Raw genomic sequence first — 19212 nt, 5'->3', positions numbered from 1 at the left:
TGTCAGTGTGTGTGTGTGTGTGTGTTTCCAGTGTGTGCGTGTGTGCCCTGTTTGTCCGGTGTGTGTGTGTGTGTGTTTGTCAAGAATGTGTGTGTGTCAGTGTGTGTGTGTGTGTGTGTGTGTGTTTTTCTGTCCAGTGAGTGTGTGTGTGTCTGTCCAGTGTGCATGTGTGCCCTGTGTGTGTGTGTGTGTGTGTGTGTGTGTGTGTGTGTGTGTGTGTGTGCGTGTGTGCGTGTGTGTCTGTGCCCTGTTTGTGTGTCCAGTGTGTATGTGTGTGTGTGTGTGTGTGTGTCGGTATGTGTGTGTGCCCACTGTGTGTGTCCTGTCTGTGTGTCCTGTGTGTGTGTCCAGTGTGTGTGTGTGTGCCCAGTGAGTGTGTGTGTCCTGTGTGTGTGTCCTGTGTGTGTGTGTGTGTGTGTGTGTGTGTGTGCCCAGTGAGTGTGTGTGCCCTGTGTGTGCATGTGGTCTGTGTGTGAGGAGTCCCACATTTCTGAGGTCCAGCAGGGGCCTGAAGGTATGTTATGTTCTGAACAAATAGAGCAGAAACTGAAACGGACAACCAGAAAAAGCTCAAACCAAGTTTATTCAACCCACAAGCATGTATGTATACCTTCTGACTAGGAGTTTATTTAACCTTGCATATCTAAGATAAACACACCTTCTCTGTTGTTAGGCAGAAACACAATAGGTTCCTCTCACTGGTATTAAGTCTAGAACCCTGATGGGTGGTGTGTCTGTGTTGGATAGGACTGTAGTCAGATGGTTTTCAGGGTGGGTGTGTGTGTGTGTCCAGTTTGTGTGCCTGTCCGTGTGTGTGTGTGTGTGTGTGTGTGTGTGTGTGTGTGTGTGTGTGTGTGTGTGTGTGTGTGTTTGTCCAGTGTGTGTGTCGAGTTTGTGTGTGTTTTTCTGTCCAGTGTGTGTGTGTGTGTTTGTGTGTCTGTCCAGAATGTGCGTGTGTGTGTCTGTCCAGTGTGTATGTGTGTCCATTGTGTGTGTGTGTCCAGTGTGTGTGTGTGTGTGTGTGTGTGTGTGTGTGTGTGTGTGTGTGTGTGTGTGTGTGTGTGTGTCCAGTGGGTGTGTGTGTGTCCACTGTGTGTGTCCTGTGTGTGTGTGTGTGTGTGTGTGTGTGTGTGTGTGTGTGTGGTGTGTGTGTGTGTGTGTGTGTGTTTGTCCAGTGTGTGTGTCGAGTTTGTGTGTGTTTTTCTGTCCAGTGTGTGTGTGTGTGTTTGTGTGTCTGTCCAGAATGTGCGTGTGTGTGTCTGTCCAGTGTGTATGTGTGTCCATTGTGTGTGTGTGTCCAGTGTGTGTGTGTGTGTGTGTGTGTGTGTGTGTGTGTGTGTGTGTGTGTGTGTGTGTGTGTGTGTGTGTGTGTGTGTGTGTCCAGTGGGTGTGTGTGTGTCCACTGTGTGTGTCCTGTGTGTGTGTGTGTGTGTGTGTGTGTGTGTGTGTGTGTGTGTGTGTGTGTGTGTGTGTGTGTGTGTGTGTGTGTGTGCGTGTGTGTGTGTGTGTGTGACACAGTGTGTGACACAGGGACACTGAGGAGTCCCACATTTCTGAGGTTCAGCAGTGGCCTGAAGGTATGCTAGGTTCAGGAGTGGCCTGAAGGTATGTTAGGTTCAGGAGTGGGATGTTGAGGTTCAGCAGTGGCCTGAAGGTATGTTAGGTTCAGGAGTGGGTTGCTGTGGTCCAGCAGTGGTCTGAAGGTATGTTAGGTTCAGGAGTGGCCTGAAGGTATGTTAGGTTCAGGAGTGGCCTGAAGGTATGCTAGGTTCAGGAGTGGGATGTTGAGGTCCAGCAGTGGCCTGAAGGTATGTTAGGTTCAGGAGTGGGATGTTGAGGTCCAGCAGTGGCCTGAAGGTATGTTAGGTTCAGGAGTGGGATGTTGAGGTCCAGCAGTGGCCTGAAGGTATGTTAGGTTCAGGAGTGGCCTGAAGGTATGTTAGGTTCAGGAGTGGGTTGCTGTGGTCCAGCAGTGGTCTGAAGGTATGTTAGGTTCAGGAGTGGCCTGAAGGTATGTTAGGTTCAGGAGTGGCCTGAAGGTATGCTAGGTTCAGGAGTGGGATGTTGAGGTCCAGCAGTGGCCTGAAGGTATGTTAGGTTCAGGAGTGGGATGTTGAGGTCCAGCAGTGGTCTGAAGGTATGTTAGGTTCAGGAGTGGGATGTTGAGGTCCAGCAGTGGCCTGAAGGTATGTTAGGTTCAGGAGTGGGATGTTGAGGTCCAGCAGTGGTCTGAAGGTATGTTAGGTTCAGGAGTGGCCTGAAGGTATGTTAGGTTCAGGAGTGGGATGTTGAGGTCCAGCAGTGGTCTGAAGGTATGTTAGGTTCAGGAGTGGGATGTTGAGGTCCAGCAGTGGCCTGAAGGTATGTTAGGTTCAGGAGTGGGTTGCTGAGGTCCAGCAGTGGTCTGAAGGTATGTTAGGTTCAGGAGTGGCCTGAAGGTATGTTAGGTTCAGGAGTGGGTTGTTGAGGTTCAGCAGTGGCCTGAAGGTATGTTAGATTCAGGAGTGGCCTGAAGGTATGTTAGGTTCAGGAGTGGGTTGGTGAGGTCCAGCAGTGGTCTGAAGGTATGTTAGGTTCAGGAGTGGCCTGAAGGTATGTTAGGTTCAGGAGTGGGTTGGTGAGGTCCAGCAGTGGTCTGAAGGTATGTTAGGTTCAGGAGTAGCCTGAAGGTATGTTAGGTTCAGGAGTGGGTTGGTGAGGTTCAGCAGTGGCCTGAAGGTATGTTAGGTTCAGGAGTGGGTTGTTGAGGTCCAGCAGTGACCTGAAGGTATGTTAGGTTCAGGAGTGGGTTGCTGAGGCCTGAGTCTGATGGTTTTCAGGGTGGGCCCCTATGGACCCCCTCCCAGCAGACTCTGTATGGGATAGGACTGTAGTCAGAAGGTTTTCAGGGTGGGCCCCTTTGGCCCCCCTCCCAGCAGTGTCTGTATGGGATAGGACTGTAGTCAGAAGTGTTTCAGGGTGGGCCCATATGGCCCCCCTCCCAGCAGTGTCTTCTCTCTTCAACTGCTGACCTCATCTGGAGTTGAGTTCCACATCCCTCATTGTCCTGGTACCATAGCAACTGGCCTGCCTTATCAGGAACTGAAACCATATGCTACCCTTTGCCTCCTTACTTAGAAATATGAATTTTCACCAATAACATGTTTGAACAGAATATGATCTTTCTGCACTTCCCCTTGTCTCACTCAGTAACTGTCCATCCCCAAAGTTCCTCTTCAACCTTCATTGAGCCCCTTAACATCTCCATGTATTATTCAGTATGTGATTCAGATTGTTGTGTAATTGTGAGTTGTAATGGAGTCCTTGTTCTCAATGGGACTGCTAAAACAGATAGATAAAGGTGTTAATAAATAAATGCATTCAGCACTAACAGCTCTGAGTGTCTTTCCATCCCTTCCCTAGTATGAATGTATGATTGTGATGTAATAAATATGTGTTGGTGCAGCAGGCCGTTGCTGCTCCTTGCAACATTGTATGTTCAACATCATCTTTCTAAAATGTCACTTGCCAAATCTAACAGTAGCATATCGCTATCTAACAGGAGCCTATCACTATCTAACAGTAACCTATCACTATCTAACAGTAGCCTATCACTATCTAACAGGAGCCTATCGCTATCTAATAGTAGCCTATCACTATCTAACAGCAGCCTATCGCTATCTAACAGTAACCTATCACTATCTAACAGTAACCTATCACTATCTAACAGTAGCCTATCACTATCTAACAGTAGCCTATCACTATCTAACAGGAGCCTATCGCTACCTAACAGGAGCCTATCGCTATCTAATAGTAGCCTATCACTATCTAACAGTAGCCTATCACTATCTAACAGTGGCCTATCACTATCTAACAGGAGCCTATCGCTATCTAACAGTAGCCTATCACTATCTAACAGGAGCCTATCACTATCTAACAGGAGCCTATCGCTATCTAACAGTAGCCTATCACTATCTAACAGGAGCCTATCGCTACCTAACAGGAGCCTATCACTATCTAACAGTAGCCTATCACTATCTAACAGTAGCCTATCACTATCTAACAGTGGCCTATCGCTATCTAACAGTAGCCTATCGCTATCTAACAGGAGCCTATCGCTATCTAACAGTAGCCTATCACTATCTAACAGTAGCCTATCACTATCTAACAGTAGCCTATCACTATCTAACAGTGGCCTATCACTATCTAACAGTAGACTATCACTATCTAACAGTGGCCTATCACTATCTAACAGTAACCTATCACTATCTAACAGGAGCCTATCACTATCTAACAGTAGCCTATCACTATCTAACAGTAACCTATCACTATCTAACAGTAGCCTATCACTATCTAACAGTAGCCTATCGCTATCTAACAGTAGCCTATCACTATCTAACAGGAGCCTATCACTATATAACAGGAGCCTATCACTATCTAACAGTAGCCTATCACTATCTAACAGTAGCCTATCACTATCTAACAGTAGCCTATCACTATCTAACAGTAGCCTATCACTATCTAACAGGAGCCTATCACTATCTAACAGGAGCCTATCACTATCTAACAGTAGCCTATCACTATCTAACAGTAGCCTATCACTATCTAACAGTGGCCTATCACTATCTAACAGGAGCCTATCACTATCTAACAGTAGCCTATCACTATCTAACAGTAGCCTATCACTATCTAACAGTAGCCTATCGCTATCTAAAAGGAGCCTATCACTATCTAACAGGAGCCTATCACTATCTAACAGTAGCCTATCACTATCTAACAGGAGCCTATCACTATCTAACAGTAGCCTATCACTATCAAACAGGAGCCTATCACTATCTAACAGTAGCCTATCACTATCTAACAGTAGCCTATCACTATCTAACAGTAGCCTATCGCTATCTAACAGGAGCCTATCACTATCTAACAGGAGCCTATCACTATCTCACAGGAGCCTATCACTATCTAACAGGAGCCTATCACTATCTAACAGGAGCGTATCACTATCTAACAGTGGCCTATCACTATCTAACAGGAGCCTATCACTATCTAACAGTAGCCTATCACTATCTAACAGGAGCCTATCACTATCTAACAGTGGCCTATCACTATCTAACAGTAGCCTATCACTATCTAACAGTAGCCTATCACTATCTAACAGTAGCCTATCACTATCTAACAGTAGCCTATCACTATCTAACAGTAGCCTATCACTATATAACAGTAGCCTATCACTATCTAACAGGAGCCTATCACTATCTAACAGTAGCCTATCACTATCTAACAGTAGCCTATCACTATCTAACAGTAGCCTATCACTATCTAACAGGAGCCTAACAGTAGCCTATCACTATCTAACAGTAGCCTATCACTATCTAACAGGAGCCTATCACTATTTAACAGGAGCCTATCACTATCTAACAGTAGCCTATCACTATCTAACAGTAGCCTATCACTATCTAACAGGAGCCTATCACTATCTAACAGGAGCCTATCACTATCTAACAGTGGCCTATCACTATCTAACAGTAGCCTATCACTATCTAACAGTAGCCTATCACTATCTAACAGTAGCCTATCACTATCTAACAGTAGCCTATCAATATCTAACAGTAGCCTATCACTATCTGACAGTAGCCTATCGCTATCTAACAGTAGCCTATCGCTATCTAACAGTAGCCTATCGCTATCTAACAGTAGCCTATCACTATCTAACAGTAGCCTATCACTATCTAACAGTGGCCTATCACTATCTAACAGTAGCCTATCACTATCTAACAGTGGCCTATCAGGAGCCTTTCGCTATCTAAGGGTAGCCTATCTAACAGGAGCCTATCGCTATCTAACAGGAGCCTATCGCTATCTAACAGTAGCCTATCGCTATCTAACAGTAGCCTATCACTATCTAACAGTGGCCTATCAGGAGCCTATCGCTATCTAACAGGAGCCTATCTAACAGGAGCCTATCGCTATCTAACAGGAGCCTATCGCTATCTAACAGTAGCCTATCGCTATCTAACAGTAGCATATCGATATCTAACAGTGGCCTATCGCTATCTAACAGTGGCCTATCACTATCTAACAGGAGCCTATCACTATCTAACAGTAGCCTATCACTATCTAACAGTATCCTATCGCTATCTAACAGTAGCCTATCGCTATCTAACAGTAGCCTATCGCTATCTAACAGTAGCCTATCGCTATCTAACAGTGGCCTATCGCTATCTAACAGTGGCCTATCGCTATCTAACAGTGGCCTATCGCTATCTAACAGGAGCCTATCGCTATCTAACAGTAGCCTATCGCTATCTAACAGGAGCCTATCGCTATCTAACAGTAGCCTATCGCTATCTAACAGTAGCCTATCGCTATCTAACAGTAGCCTATCGCTATCTAACAGTAGCCTATCGCTATCTAACAGTAGCCTATCGCTATCTAACAGTAGCCTATCGCTATCTAACAGTAGCCTATCGCTATCTAACAGGAGCCTATCGCTATCTAACAGTAGCCTATCGCTATCTAACAGTAGCCTATCGCTATCTAACAGTAGCCTATCGCTATCTAACAGCAGCCTATCGCTATCTAACAGCAGCCACTCACTATCTAACAGGAGCCTATCGCTATCTAACAGGAGCCTATCGCTATCTAACAGGAGCCTATCGCTATCTAACAGGAGCCTATCGCTATCTAACAGGAGCCTGTCACTATCTAACAGTAGCCTATCACTATCTAACAGTAGCCTATCACTATCTAACAGTAGCCTATCACTATCTAACAGTAGCCTATCACTATCTAACAGGAGCCTAACAGTAGCCTATTACTATCTAACAGTAGCCTATCACTATCTACAGGAGCCTATCACTATCTAACAGGAGCCTATCACTATCTAACAGGAGCCTATCACTATCTAACAGGAGCCTATCACTATCTAACAGTAGCCTATCACTATCTAACAGTAGCCTATCACTATCTAACAGTAGCCTATCACTATCTAACAGGAGCCTAACAGTAGCCTATCACTATCTAACAGTAGCCTATCACTATCTAACAGGAGCCTATCACTATCTAACAGGAGCCTATCACTATCTAACAGTAGCCTATCACTATCTAACAGGAGCCTATCACTATCTAACAGGAGCCTATCACTATCTAACAGTGGCCTATCACTATCTAACAGTGGCCTATCACTATCTAACAGGAGCCTATCACTATCTAACAGGAGCCTATCACTATCTAACAGTAGCCTATCACTATCTAACAGTAGCCTATCACTATCTAACAGGAGCCTATCACTATCTAACAGGAGCCTATCACTATCTAACAGTAGCCTATCACTATCTAACAGGAGCCTATCACTATCTAACAGGAGCCTATCACTATCTAACAGGAGCCTATCACTATCTAACAGTAGCCTATCACTATCTAACAGTAGCCTATCACTATCTAACAGGAGCCTATCACTATCTAACAGGAGCCTATCACTATCTAACAGGAGCCTATCACTATCTAACAGTAGCCTATCACTATCTAACAGTAGCCTATCACTATCTAACAGGAGCCTATCACTATCTAACAGGAGCCTATCACTATCTAACAGTAGCCTATCACTATCTAACAGGAGCCTATCACTATCTAACAGTAACCTATCACTATCTAACAGGAGCCTATCACTATCTAACAGGAGCCTATCACTATCTAACAGTAGCCTATCACTATCTAACAGTAGCCTATCACTATCTAACAGTAGCCTATCACTATCTAACAGGAGCCTAACAGTAGCCTATCACTATCTAACAGGAGCCTATCACTATCTAACAGTAGCCTATCACTATCTAACAGGAGCCTATCACTATCTAACAGGAGCCTATCACTATCTAACAGTAGCCTATCACTATCTAAGAGGAGCCTATCACTATCTAACAGGAGCCTATCACTATCTAACAGTGGCCTATCACTATCTAACAGTAGCCTATCACTATCTAACAGTAGCCTATCACTATCTAACAGGAGCCTATCACTATCTAACAGGAGCCTATCACTATCTAACAGTAGCCTATCACTATCTAACAGGAGCCTATCACTATCTAACAGTGGCCTATCACTATCTAACAGTAGCCTATCACTATCTAACAGGAGCCTATCACTATCTAACAGGAGCCTATCACTATCTAACAGTAGCCTATCACTATCTAACAGGAGCCTGTCACTATCTAACAGTAACCTATCACTATCTAACAGGAGCCTATCACTATCTAACAGGAGCCTATCACTATCTAACAGTAGCCTATCACTATCTAACAGTAGCCTATCACTATCTAACAGTAGCCTATCACTATCTAACAGTAGCCTAACAGTAGCCTATCACTATCTAACAGTAGCCTATCACTATCTAACAGGAGCCTATCACTATCTAACAGGAGCCTATCACTATCTAACAGTAGCCTATCACTATCTAACAGGAGCCTATCACTATCTAACAGGAGCCTATCACTATCTAACAGGAGCCTATCACTATCTAACAGTGGCCTATCACTATCTAACAGTAGCCTATCACTATCTAACAGTAGCCTATCACTATCTAACAGGAGCCTATCACTATCTAACAGGAGCCTATCACTATCTAACAGTAGCCTATCACTATCTAACAGGAGCCTATCACTATCTAACAGTGGCCTATCACTATCTAACAGTAGCCTATCACTATCTAACAGGAGCCTATCACTATCTAACAGGAGCCTATCACTATCTAACAGTAGCCTATCACTATCTAACAGGAGCCTGTCACTATCTAACAGTAACCTATCACTATCTAACAGGAGCCTATCACTATCTAACAGGAGCCTATCACTATCTAACAGTAGCCTATCACTATCTAACAGTAGCCTATCACTATCTAACAGTAGCCTATCACTATCTAACAGTAGCCTAACAGTAGCCTATCACTATCTAACAGTAGCCTATCACTATCTAACAGGAGCCTATCACTATCTAACAGGAGCCTATCACTATCTAACAGTAGCCTATCACTATCTAACAGGAGCCTATCACTATCTAACAGGAGCCTATCACTATCTAACAGTGGCCTATCACTATCTAACAGTAGCCTATCACTATCTAACAGTAGCCTATCACTATCTAACAGGAGCCTATCACTATCTAACAGGAGCCTATCACTATCTAACAGTAGCCTATCACTATCTAACAGGAGCCTATCACTATCTAACAGTAACCTATCACTATCTAACAGGAGCCTATCACTATCTAACAGTAGCCTATCACTATCTAACAGGAGCCTATCACTATCTAACAGGAGCCTATCACTCGATTTTATGTTTAACTTTAAATCAGTTAACGGTGTATCAATGAAAATCTGATACAGAGTGGAATGTACTGTTGACCAACCCATATATTTCAGCAGGGAAGTGTTCCTCACACCATCATTTCAAATGGTAGGACATGTGTCCTGTTGAAGCTAACTGGCTGATGGTAGGACATGTGCCGTTTGAAGCTAACTGGCTGATGGTAGGACATGTGTCCTGTTGAAGCTAACTGGCTGATGGTAGGACATGTGTCCTGTTGAAGCTTACTGGCTGATGGTAGGACATGTGTCCTGTTGAAGCTTACTGGCTGATGGTAGGACATGTGTCCTGTTGAAGTAAACTGGCTGATGGTAGGACATGTGTCCTGTTGAAGCTAACTGGCTGATGGTAGGACATGTGTCCTGTTGAACCTTACGGGCTGATGGTAGGACATGTGTCCTGTTGAAGCTTACTGGCTGATGGTAGGACATGTGTCCTGTTGAAGCTTACTGGCTGATGGTAGGACAATAACCTAGTATGCCTATTTACAGCAGCATATTAGTAACGGTTGTTGTCGTGTTGAATGGACCAAACTGCAGACGGAATGTGGATACTCATCTTTTTAATATATACGAGCAAAGCATCCACAGGAAAAACAATAACTACTAACTACAGGCTAACAGGCTACATACAAACAAAAGACTAGCGGTGTTAGCACAACCACCCACAAACCCAAGTGACAAACATACTCCTAAATATATGACTAACAATCAGGAACAACGATCCCCAGCTGTTCCTGATCAGGAGTCACAAGACTAACACAGAAACAGACATACTAGACAACACATACAGACTTCTTCTGCCACGTCCTGACCAAAATACTACACCACTACTCCCTCTACTGGTCAGGACGTGACAGTACCCCCCCCCTAAAGGTGCAGACCCCGGAATGCACCTTAAAAGAAAACACAAAAATCCCCAATACCACAACAAAAAATAATACCCCCTAAACAAAAAAAGGGAGGGAAGGGAGGGTGGCTGCCGTCAACGACAGCACTGTGCTACACCCTCCCTCCCCAACCCACCTATCCTGGAGGTGGCTCTGGTTCCGGCCTCCTGCCCTCCAGGTTGTAGGCAGACTCATTGGGGTCCTGGTCGTAGACAGACTCAATTTGTTGTGGCTCGTGGGCAGGTTCCCTCATTTCCACACTGTAGGCAGACTCATTTACAACACAGTTAGTCAATTTCAGTTCCGGGTCGCAGGCAGACTCACCCGGTTCCGGGTCACAAGCAGACTCCCTCGGTTCCGGGTTGCAGGCAGGCTCCCTCGGTTCCGGGTCACAGGCAGACCCCTCTGGTTCCGGGTCGCAGGCAGTCTCCCTCGGTTCCGGACTAGACACTGTTGCCGGATACTCTGGACTGCACACTGTTGCCGGATACTCTGGACTGCACACTGTTGCCGGATACTCTGGACTGCACACTGGTGCCGGATACTCTGGACTGCACACTGGTGCCGGATACTCTGGACTGCACACTGGTGCCGGGCTCTTGAGGCTGGGCCGACGCACTGGAGGCCTGGTGCGTGGGGCTGGTAGAGGTGGTACCAGGCTGAAAACACGCACCCTAGGGCTAGTGCGAGGAGCGGGAACAGGCTGAATAGGACTAGGCCGACTCATGCTCTATTTGGATAGACAGTGAGAATTCAGTACATAACTGTCTTGTTATCAGAAATATGCTGTGCTGAACACCATGGTAATAGAGGTGAGGTTATGGACATTGTGTGGATAATGGATATAGGAGGTTGAATGGCCATATAAAGGGTGTAGAATGTTTTAGTTGTATATTTCCCAGGTCCTCAAGGCTCCAAAATCAATATAAAACAGTTTTTATAAACATTTACATACATACACTTGTTTTCTGCCATGAAGCTCTATACACCCCTAGAAAACCTTATATTTTAACAAGCCTTTTCTGGTCATGGAATCCCCCAAATTATTTGTTTTGTTTTTGGGAGCTCAGACTTGTGGCTTGGCACAAAATATATTTGGGGTGAATCAGACATATTTGTGCAATCCCATCCCCCTGGTGGCTATGGGGTACATATCAATTTACAGGCATATTATTATGATATTGGCAAATATATTTGATAAGAATCCAATTAGGGTTCGAAAAATAAACTACAAAATGTGGCCATATTTGTAGTTCCCAGTCAATGATGATTTCAGAAAACACAGATATTGCAAATGCAAACGTCAAAGTGATTCAAATGAATGACAGATGCAGCTACAACAATTGATGAAGACTATCAGACAGGTGCAGCTACAATAATTGATGAAGACTATCAGACAGATGCAGCTACAATAATTGATGAAGACTATCAGACAGATGCAGCTCCAATAATTGATGAAGACTATCAGACAGGTGCAGCTGCAATAATTGATGAAGACTATGAGACAGATGCAGCTACAATAATTGATGAAGACTATGAGACAGGTGCAGCTACAATAATTGATGAAGACTATGAGACAGATGCAGCTACAATAATTGAAGACTATCAGACAGGTGCAGCTACAATAATTGATGAAGACTATGAGACAGGTGCAACTACAATAATTGATGAAGACTATCAGACAGATGCCGCTACAATAATTGATGAAGACTATCAGACAGGTGCAGCTACAATAATTGATGAAGACTATGAGACAGATGCAGCTGCAATAATTGATGAAGACTATGAGAAGGATGCAGCTACAATAATTGATGAAGACTATGAGACAGATGCAGCTACAATAATTGATGAAGACTATGAGAAGGATGCAGCTACAATAATTGATGAAGACTATGAGACAGATGCAGCTACAATAATTGATGAAGACTATGAGACAGATGCAGCTACAATAATTGATGAAGACTATGAGAAGGATGCAGATACAATAATTGATGAAGACTATGAGACAGGTGCAGCTACAATAATTGATGAAGACTATCAGAAAGTAATAATACAAATCTGATACCTTTCCAACAAAGGAAGTATCAATGTCACGCAACATAACCTTAGCAGGGATCCAAACCTGCATGTTGACCATTCTCCCTCTTTATATGTCAGATAACCTTAGCAGGGATCCAAACCTGCATGTTGACCATTCTCCCTCTTTATATGTCAGATAACCTTAGCAGGGATCCAAACCTGCATGTTGACCATTCTCCCTCTTTATATGTCAGATAACCTTAGCAGGGATCCAAACCTGCATGTTGACCATTCTCCCTCTTTATATGTATTGTATTCTACCACCTGATAGAATGGTAATGTATTGTATTATTACACCTGATAGAATGGTAATGTATTGTATTCTACCACCTGATAGAATGGTAATGTATTGTATTCTACCACCTGATAGAATGGTAATGTATTGTATTCTACCACCTGATAGAATGGTAATGTATTGTATTCTACCACCTGATAGAATGGTAATGTATTGTATTATTACACCTGATAGAATGGTAATGTATTGTATTCTAACACCTGATAGAATGGTAATGTATTATATTCTACCACCTGATAGAATGGTAATGTATTATATTATTACACCTGATAGAATGGTAATGTATTATATTATTACACCTGATAGAATGGTAATGTATTATATTCTACCACCTGATAGAATGGTAATGTATTATATTCTACCACCTGATAGAATGGTAATGTATTATATTCTAACACCTGATAGAATGGTAATGTATTGTATTCTAACACCTGATAGAATGGTAATGTATTGTATTCTACCACCTGATAGAATGGTAATGTATTATATTCTACCACCTGATAGAATGGTAATGTATTGTATTCTACCACCTGATAGAATGGTAATGTATTATATTCTACCACCTGATAGAATGGTAATGTATTGTATTCTACCACCTGATAGAATGGTAATGTATTATATTCTACCACCTGATAGAATGGTAATGTATTGTATTCTACCACCTGATAGAATGGTAATGTATTGTATTATTACACCTGATAGAATGGTAATGTATTATATTCTACCACCTGATAGAATGGTAATGTATTGTATTCTACCACCTGATAGAATGGTAATGTATTGTATTATTACACCTGATAGAATGGTAATGTATTGTATTCTACCACCTGATAGAATGGTAATGTATTGTATTCTACCACCTGATAGAATGGTAATGTATTATATTCTACCACCTGATAGAATGGTAATGTATTGTATTCTACCACCTGATAGAATGGTAATGTATTGTATTATTACACCTGATAGAATGGTAATGTATTGTATTCTACCACCTGATAGAATGGTAATGTATTTTAGTCGTTGCCTCAGACATAGCAATACATGCTGTTGATAACTTGGTTGACTTTCACTGTCATTGCTGGTACATTAATAAACAACTAAGATAACATGCTGTACTATAGAGATGGCAGCCCAGACTAGCATTGTGGACAGTGACAAATGGAAGATAGGTCCATGTACCTTTGCACTCATTTGGTTTCTGTCTTTCTGGCCCTCTGCAGTGCCAGTGTCCTCCTCCATGTTATTTGGTTTCTGTCTTTTCTGTTCCTCTGCAGTGCCAGTGTCCTCCTCCATGTTATTTGGTTTCTGTCTTTCTGGCCCTCTGCAGTGCCAGTGTCCTCCTCCATGGTCACAATGGACCCCTGCTTCTCTTCCACTGTGAACTTCAACCTGAATGAACACACACAGACATGATTGGTATTGAAACTCTTAGGTGGCACATACAAATTATTTGCTGGTCCAAATTAACACCCTTCCCCTCCTCCTTGGCCCTGACTTAACCTTTAGATTATTCTGAAGGGTCTGGATAGGTATAATCAGGAAAGTGGTGGAGCTTACACCATATTGCTTACACCTTTCACATATACAAACATCTAAGGGTTAGGGCCAAGGGAAAGAGTTAGGTAGTGAACTGGGAACAGCTGATTCTCTATGGGCAAAGAGTTAGGTAGTGAACTGATTCTCTATGGGCAAAGAGTTAGGTAGTGAACTGATTCTCTATGGGTAAAGAGTTAGGTAGTGAACTGATTCTCTATGGGTAAAGAGTTAGGTAGTGAACTGATTCACTATGGGTAAAGAGTTAGGTAGTGAACTGATTCTCTATGGGTAAAGAGTTAGGTAGTGAACTGATTCACTATGGGTAAAGAGTTAGGTAGTGAACTGATTCTGTATGGGTAAAGAGTTAGGTAGTGAACGGATTCTCTATGGGTAAAGAGTTAGATAGTGAACTGATTCTCTATGGGTAAAGAGTTAGGTAGTGAACTGATTCTCTATGGGTAAAGAGTTAGGTAGTGAACTGATTCTCTATGGGTAAAGCCCAAACCACACGGGGAGCCTTTTTTATACGTGTGTGAACAAGCATGGTAATAGAATGCATGGGAGTCAATGAGAGAAGACAGACAGGCTGTGAGCGTTACTCTGGTAATAGAATGCATGGGAGTCAATGAGAGAAGACAGACAGGCTGTGAGTGTTACTCTGGTAATATAATGCATGGGAGTCAATGAGGGAAAATAGACAGGCTACGGGCATCAACGGCATCACAAATATATAGAAAGCCAAATTAGAAAGCTATTTTTCTCGTGGCGCAATGCTGGTAAAATGAGCTGATGAACTCACAGAAAATAGACTGTTTCTGCATTGTTACCGAGTCTGGAATTGTGAAGTGCAGGTTTGCCGTTTTCATCAGGAATCTTGTTCCAAAGGCAGCTCTGCAGAGTGGTGACTAGCTGCCACAGACACAAAGTCATAAAATCTGTTTTTAAACCCTAACCACAATGCTAACCCTAATGCCTAACCCAGGGTTCTCCAACTGGCGGCCCGCGGGCCAAATCTGGCCGCCAACAATATTATTTGGCCCCTACAAAGCCCACCAAATAAATTAATATTTTGTTCATTCAAAAAATCAATTAAAAATGTTTTATCTTGCACCTGAGATGCAAAAAGTCCCAAAAGCAATGTCCCAAGAAGGATGTGACCTCACTACATTATGCAAAAGTTACATTTTTAACTTTATTCATGAGGGGCGGCAGGATAGCCTAGTGGTTAGAGCATTGGACTAGTAACCGAAAGGTACAAATCTGTTGTTCTGCCGCTGAATAAGGCAGTTAACCCACATTTCCTAGGCCGTCATTGAAAACAAGAATGTTCTTAACTGACTTGCCTAGTTAAATAAAAAAATGGAGAGAGAATGCAGGAGACAGTCAACTAATAAAGCAGGCCATTTAGTGGTGTTGAAATGTAAAGCTGCAACCACAGCGTAATCAATAGGAGGTGAACAGTGCCTGGTGCTGAAAATATAGATAACTTGTTATGCAAGTGGCGCCAATCAACAGGTGGAGAAAAACTACACCAGTCGAGTAATTCATTTCAACAATAATCTTCATTTTAATTTGACTTTACAAACAACAAGAGGGCTTAATTTGAGTCAATGTCTTCAGAGCGAAGGCCCATATAAATAACTGGCTGAGCTAGGCTGTGTGGGGACGAAGGCCCATATAAATAACTGGCTGAGCTAGGCTGTGTGGGGACGAAGGCCCATATAAATAACTTAACTGTCTGAGCTAGGCTGTGTGGGTACGAAGGCCCATATAAATAACTTAACTGGCTGAGCTAGGCTGTGTGGCTGAACAGCATCTTTCACAAGACAACAACATGGCCTAATAGAAGAGGGATTTGTATTTATTTATTAGGCCGACTTACAACTGCATCTGGCCAAAAAGGCAGCATCCTACATAAAACAATAATTTAAGAAAAACAGGTGATGTCTGTGTCTGAGTGTCTGTAGCCCTGTATCAGGAGTCTGGGATAACCTGAGTGTCTGTAGCCCTGTATCAGAGTGACCAGAGTAACCTGAGTGTCTGTAGCCCTGTATCAGAGTGACCAGAGTAACCTGAGTGTCTGTAGCCCTGTACCAGAGTGACCAGAGTAACCTGAGTGTCTGTAGCCCTGTATCAGGAGTCTGGGATAACCTGAGTGTCTGTAGCCCTGTACCAGAGTGACCAGAGTAACCTGAGTGTCTGTAGCCCTGTATCAGAGTGACCAGAGTAACCTGAGTGTCTGTAGCCCTGTACCAGAGTGACCATAGTAACCTGAGTGTCTGTAGCCCTGTATCAGAGTAACCTGAGTGTCTGTAGCCCTGTACCAGAGTAACCTGAGTGTCTGTAGCCCTGTATCAGAGTGACCAGAGTAACCTGAGTGTCTGTAGCCCTGTACCAGAGTGACCATAGTAACCTGAGTGTCTGTAGCCCTGTATCAGAGTAACCTGAGTGTCTGTAGCCCTGTACCAGAGTAACCTGAGTGTCTGTAGCCCTGTATCAGAGTGACCAGAGTAACCTGAGTGTCTGTAGCCCTGTACCAGGAGTCTGGGGATAACCTGAGTGTCTGTAGCCCTGTACCAGGAGTCTGGGGATAACCTGAGTGTCTGTAGCCCTGTACCAGGAGTCTGGGATAACCTGAGTGTCTGTAGCCCTGTATCAGAGTAACCTGAGTGTCTGTAGCCCTGTATCAGGAGTCTGGGATAATCTGCTCCTGTAACGATAAAACAAACAGAAAATACTGTCAGCATGAGACCTAAAATAGCCATTGATAAGCACTAATAATCACAATAATAATAATAACAATAATAACAGTTATAATAATAATAATAATAATAATTACTATAATGTTAGTAGCCTATATGACTGTTTATTAAATACTAAGTTATTTACTTAATGGGAAAAGTTGCATTTCCCCTTGGACACGATCTTGTGGATGTCAGGTGAGAGGGATGTGATGTTGATGAGCAGGCAGTCCTCGGTTGCCTTATGTGAAAGCCGGTTCCTGTCGTGAGTCGATTGCATTCATAGAGGAAAAGGAGGACTCACAGGTGGAAGTTGATCCAAACATTGTTAGCACATAAAAGGAATTCCTCCATTTCCAAAATACGAAGGTGGTCAGCTGCTGCCCTCATTGGGTATAGCGAGCACCATTCCCCTCTCTCTCCCTCCATCCCCCTCTCTTACACCCAGGTTCTGTTATCTCAGGTCATAAATTCCTGGAGGAGACTCTCTCCCTCGTGCAGTATAGAGAGAGGGTTTCACACTCTGATGGATGAGACAATGCAAGCCATTCATTAGTGGGGCGATTTCCTTCAACCTGCTGACCAGGCCAATGTGTCTGTCCACCATAGCAGGAGCCCTGACGGTGACCACAAAGTTGTCTTTTTCGAATGACAGGCCATGCTACGTAAACAATTGTTCCAGCTTTGTGAATAGGATGTCCCCGGCGGTGTGTCCTTCCAGGGGAACGTCCCCGGCGGTGTGTCCTTCCAGGGGAACGTCCCCGGTGGTGTGTCCTTCCAGGAGAACGCCCACGGTGGTGTGTCCTTCCAGGGGACCGTCCCCGGAGGTGTGTCCTTCCAGGGGAACGTCCCCGGTGGTGTGTCCTTCCAGGGGAACGTCCCCGGCGGTGTGTCCTTCCAGGGGAACGTCCCCGGCGGTGTGTCCTTCCAGGGGAACGTCCCCGGCGGTGTGTCCTTCCAGGGGAACGTCCCCGGTGGTGTGTACTTCCAGGGGAACGTCCCTGGTGGTGTGTCCTTCCAGGGGAACGACCCCGGTGGTGTGTCCTTCCAGGGGAACGTCCCCGGTGGTGTGTCCTTCCAGGGGAACGTCCCCGGTGGTGTGTACTTCCAGGGGAACGTCCCCGGTGGTGTGTCCTTCCAGGGGAACGCCCACGGTGGTGTGTCCTTCCAGGGGACCGTCCCCGGAGGTGTGTCCTTCCAGGGGAACGTCCCCGGTGGTGTGTCCTTCCAGGGGAACGTCCCCGGCGGTGTGTCCTTCCAGGGGAACGTCCCCGGCGGTGTGTCCTTCCAGGGGAACGTCCCCGGTGGTGTGTCCTTCCAGGGGAACGTCCCCGGCGGTGTGTCCTTCCAGGGGAACGTCCCCGGCGGTGTGTCCTTCCAGGGGAACGTCCCCGGTGGTGTGTCCTTCCAGGGGAACGTCCCCGGTGGTGTGTCCTTCCAGTTGAATCAGTGCCAGTAGCTCTTCTTTAAAGTCATTCCCATGAAAATAACGGACATATACACACAACTGTGCTACATCAGTGTTATCAGTTCTCTCATCAATAGCCAGGGGAAAATGCTCAGCCTGACTGAGCCCCTCCAGAACAATCCTATGCACATCATCCGCCAGAGCACAGACACGCCGTCCGGCTGATGTCACAGACAGGGGCACCTGTTAGACAGACGCAATTATGCTATCCATAGACTGGTCTGTAGCCAATTCCTCCAAAACTGTCACCATGCAGTTTTTAACCAGCTCTGCGTCTGTGAAGGGCATGTTGTGTTTGGTTAGAACCCAGGATGCTTTTAGGAAAGCACTTGTGACCTTCTGTTGTTGGGTCAAGCCATGAAGGAGGATTCTACTGCCGTGTTTGTAGGTTGTAGTTAATGCTTCAGTGTTTCTGCGTCGGGCCTCTGTCTGGGGCGGGAAGGCCACTTTGAAAGTATTACGCTTAGATTCATAATGCCGTCTGAGATTGAATTATTTGCAAACAATGACATTTTCATTGCAAACAAGACACTCTGGCTTGGCATTGGAGAAAGATGGTAAGATGAATGGATATCTCTCTGTCTGTTCTTCCCTGAAACTTTGATTTTCATTATCCACCTTTTGTTACTTTTTCAGAACGACATGTTCTCTTGCTATCAAGCTCATTGTTCTGCATGAATGTTGACATTAATAAAGTAGTGTAGACTACAGTAGGCTACGTAGACCTGTTTTTCCCCACCAATCAACACACAGAGAAATAAACAAAAAGTTATAATTGAATAGAGATATTGGTGATTTTATGAACTTAATCAGATCTAAATTATTTTATTGTCACTGAATGTACTATGTACTAATCAAATGTGTTAAAC

This window comes from Salmo salar, unplaced genomic scaffold (assembly GCF_965601325.2).
Source record: "Salmo salar unplaced genomic scaffold, fSalSal1 ptg000691l, whole genome shotgun sequence".
Taxonomy (NCBI): domain Eukaryota; kingdom Metazoa; phylum Chordata; class Actinopteri; order Salmoniformes; family Salmonidae; genus Salmo; species Salmo salar.
Note: the sequence above shows the minus strand (reverse complement) of the source record.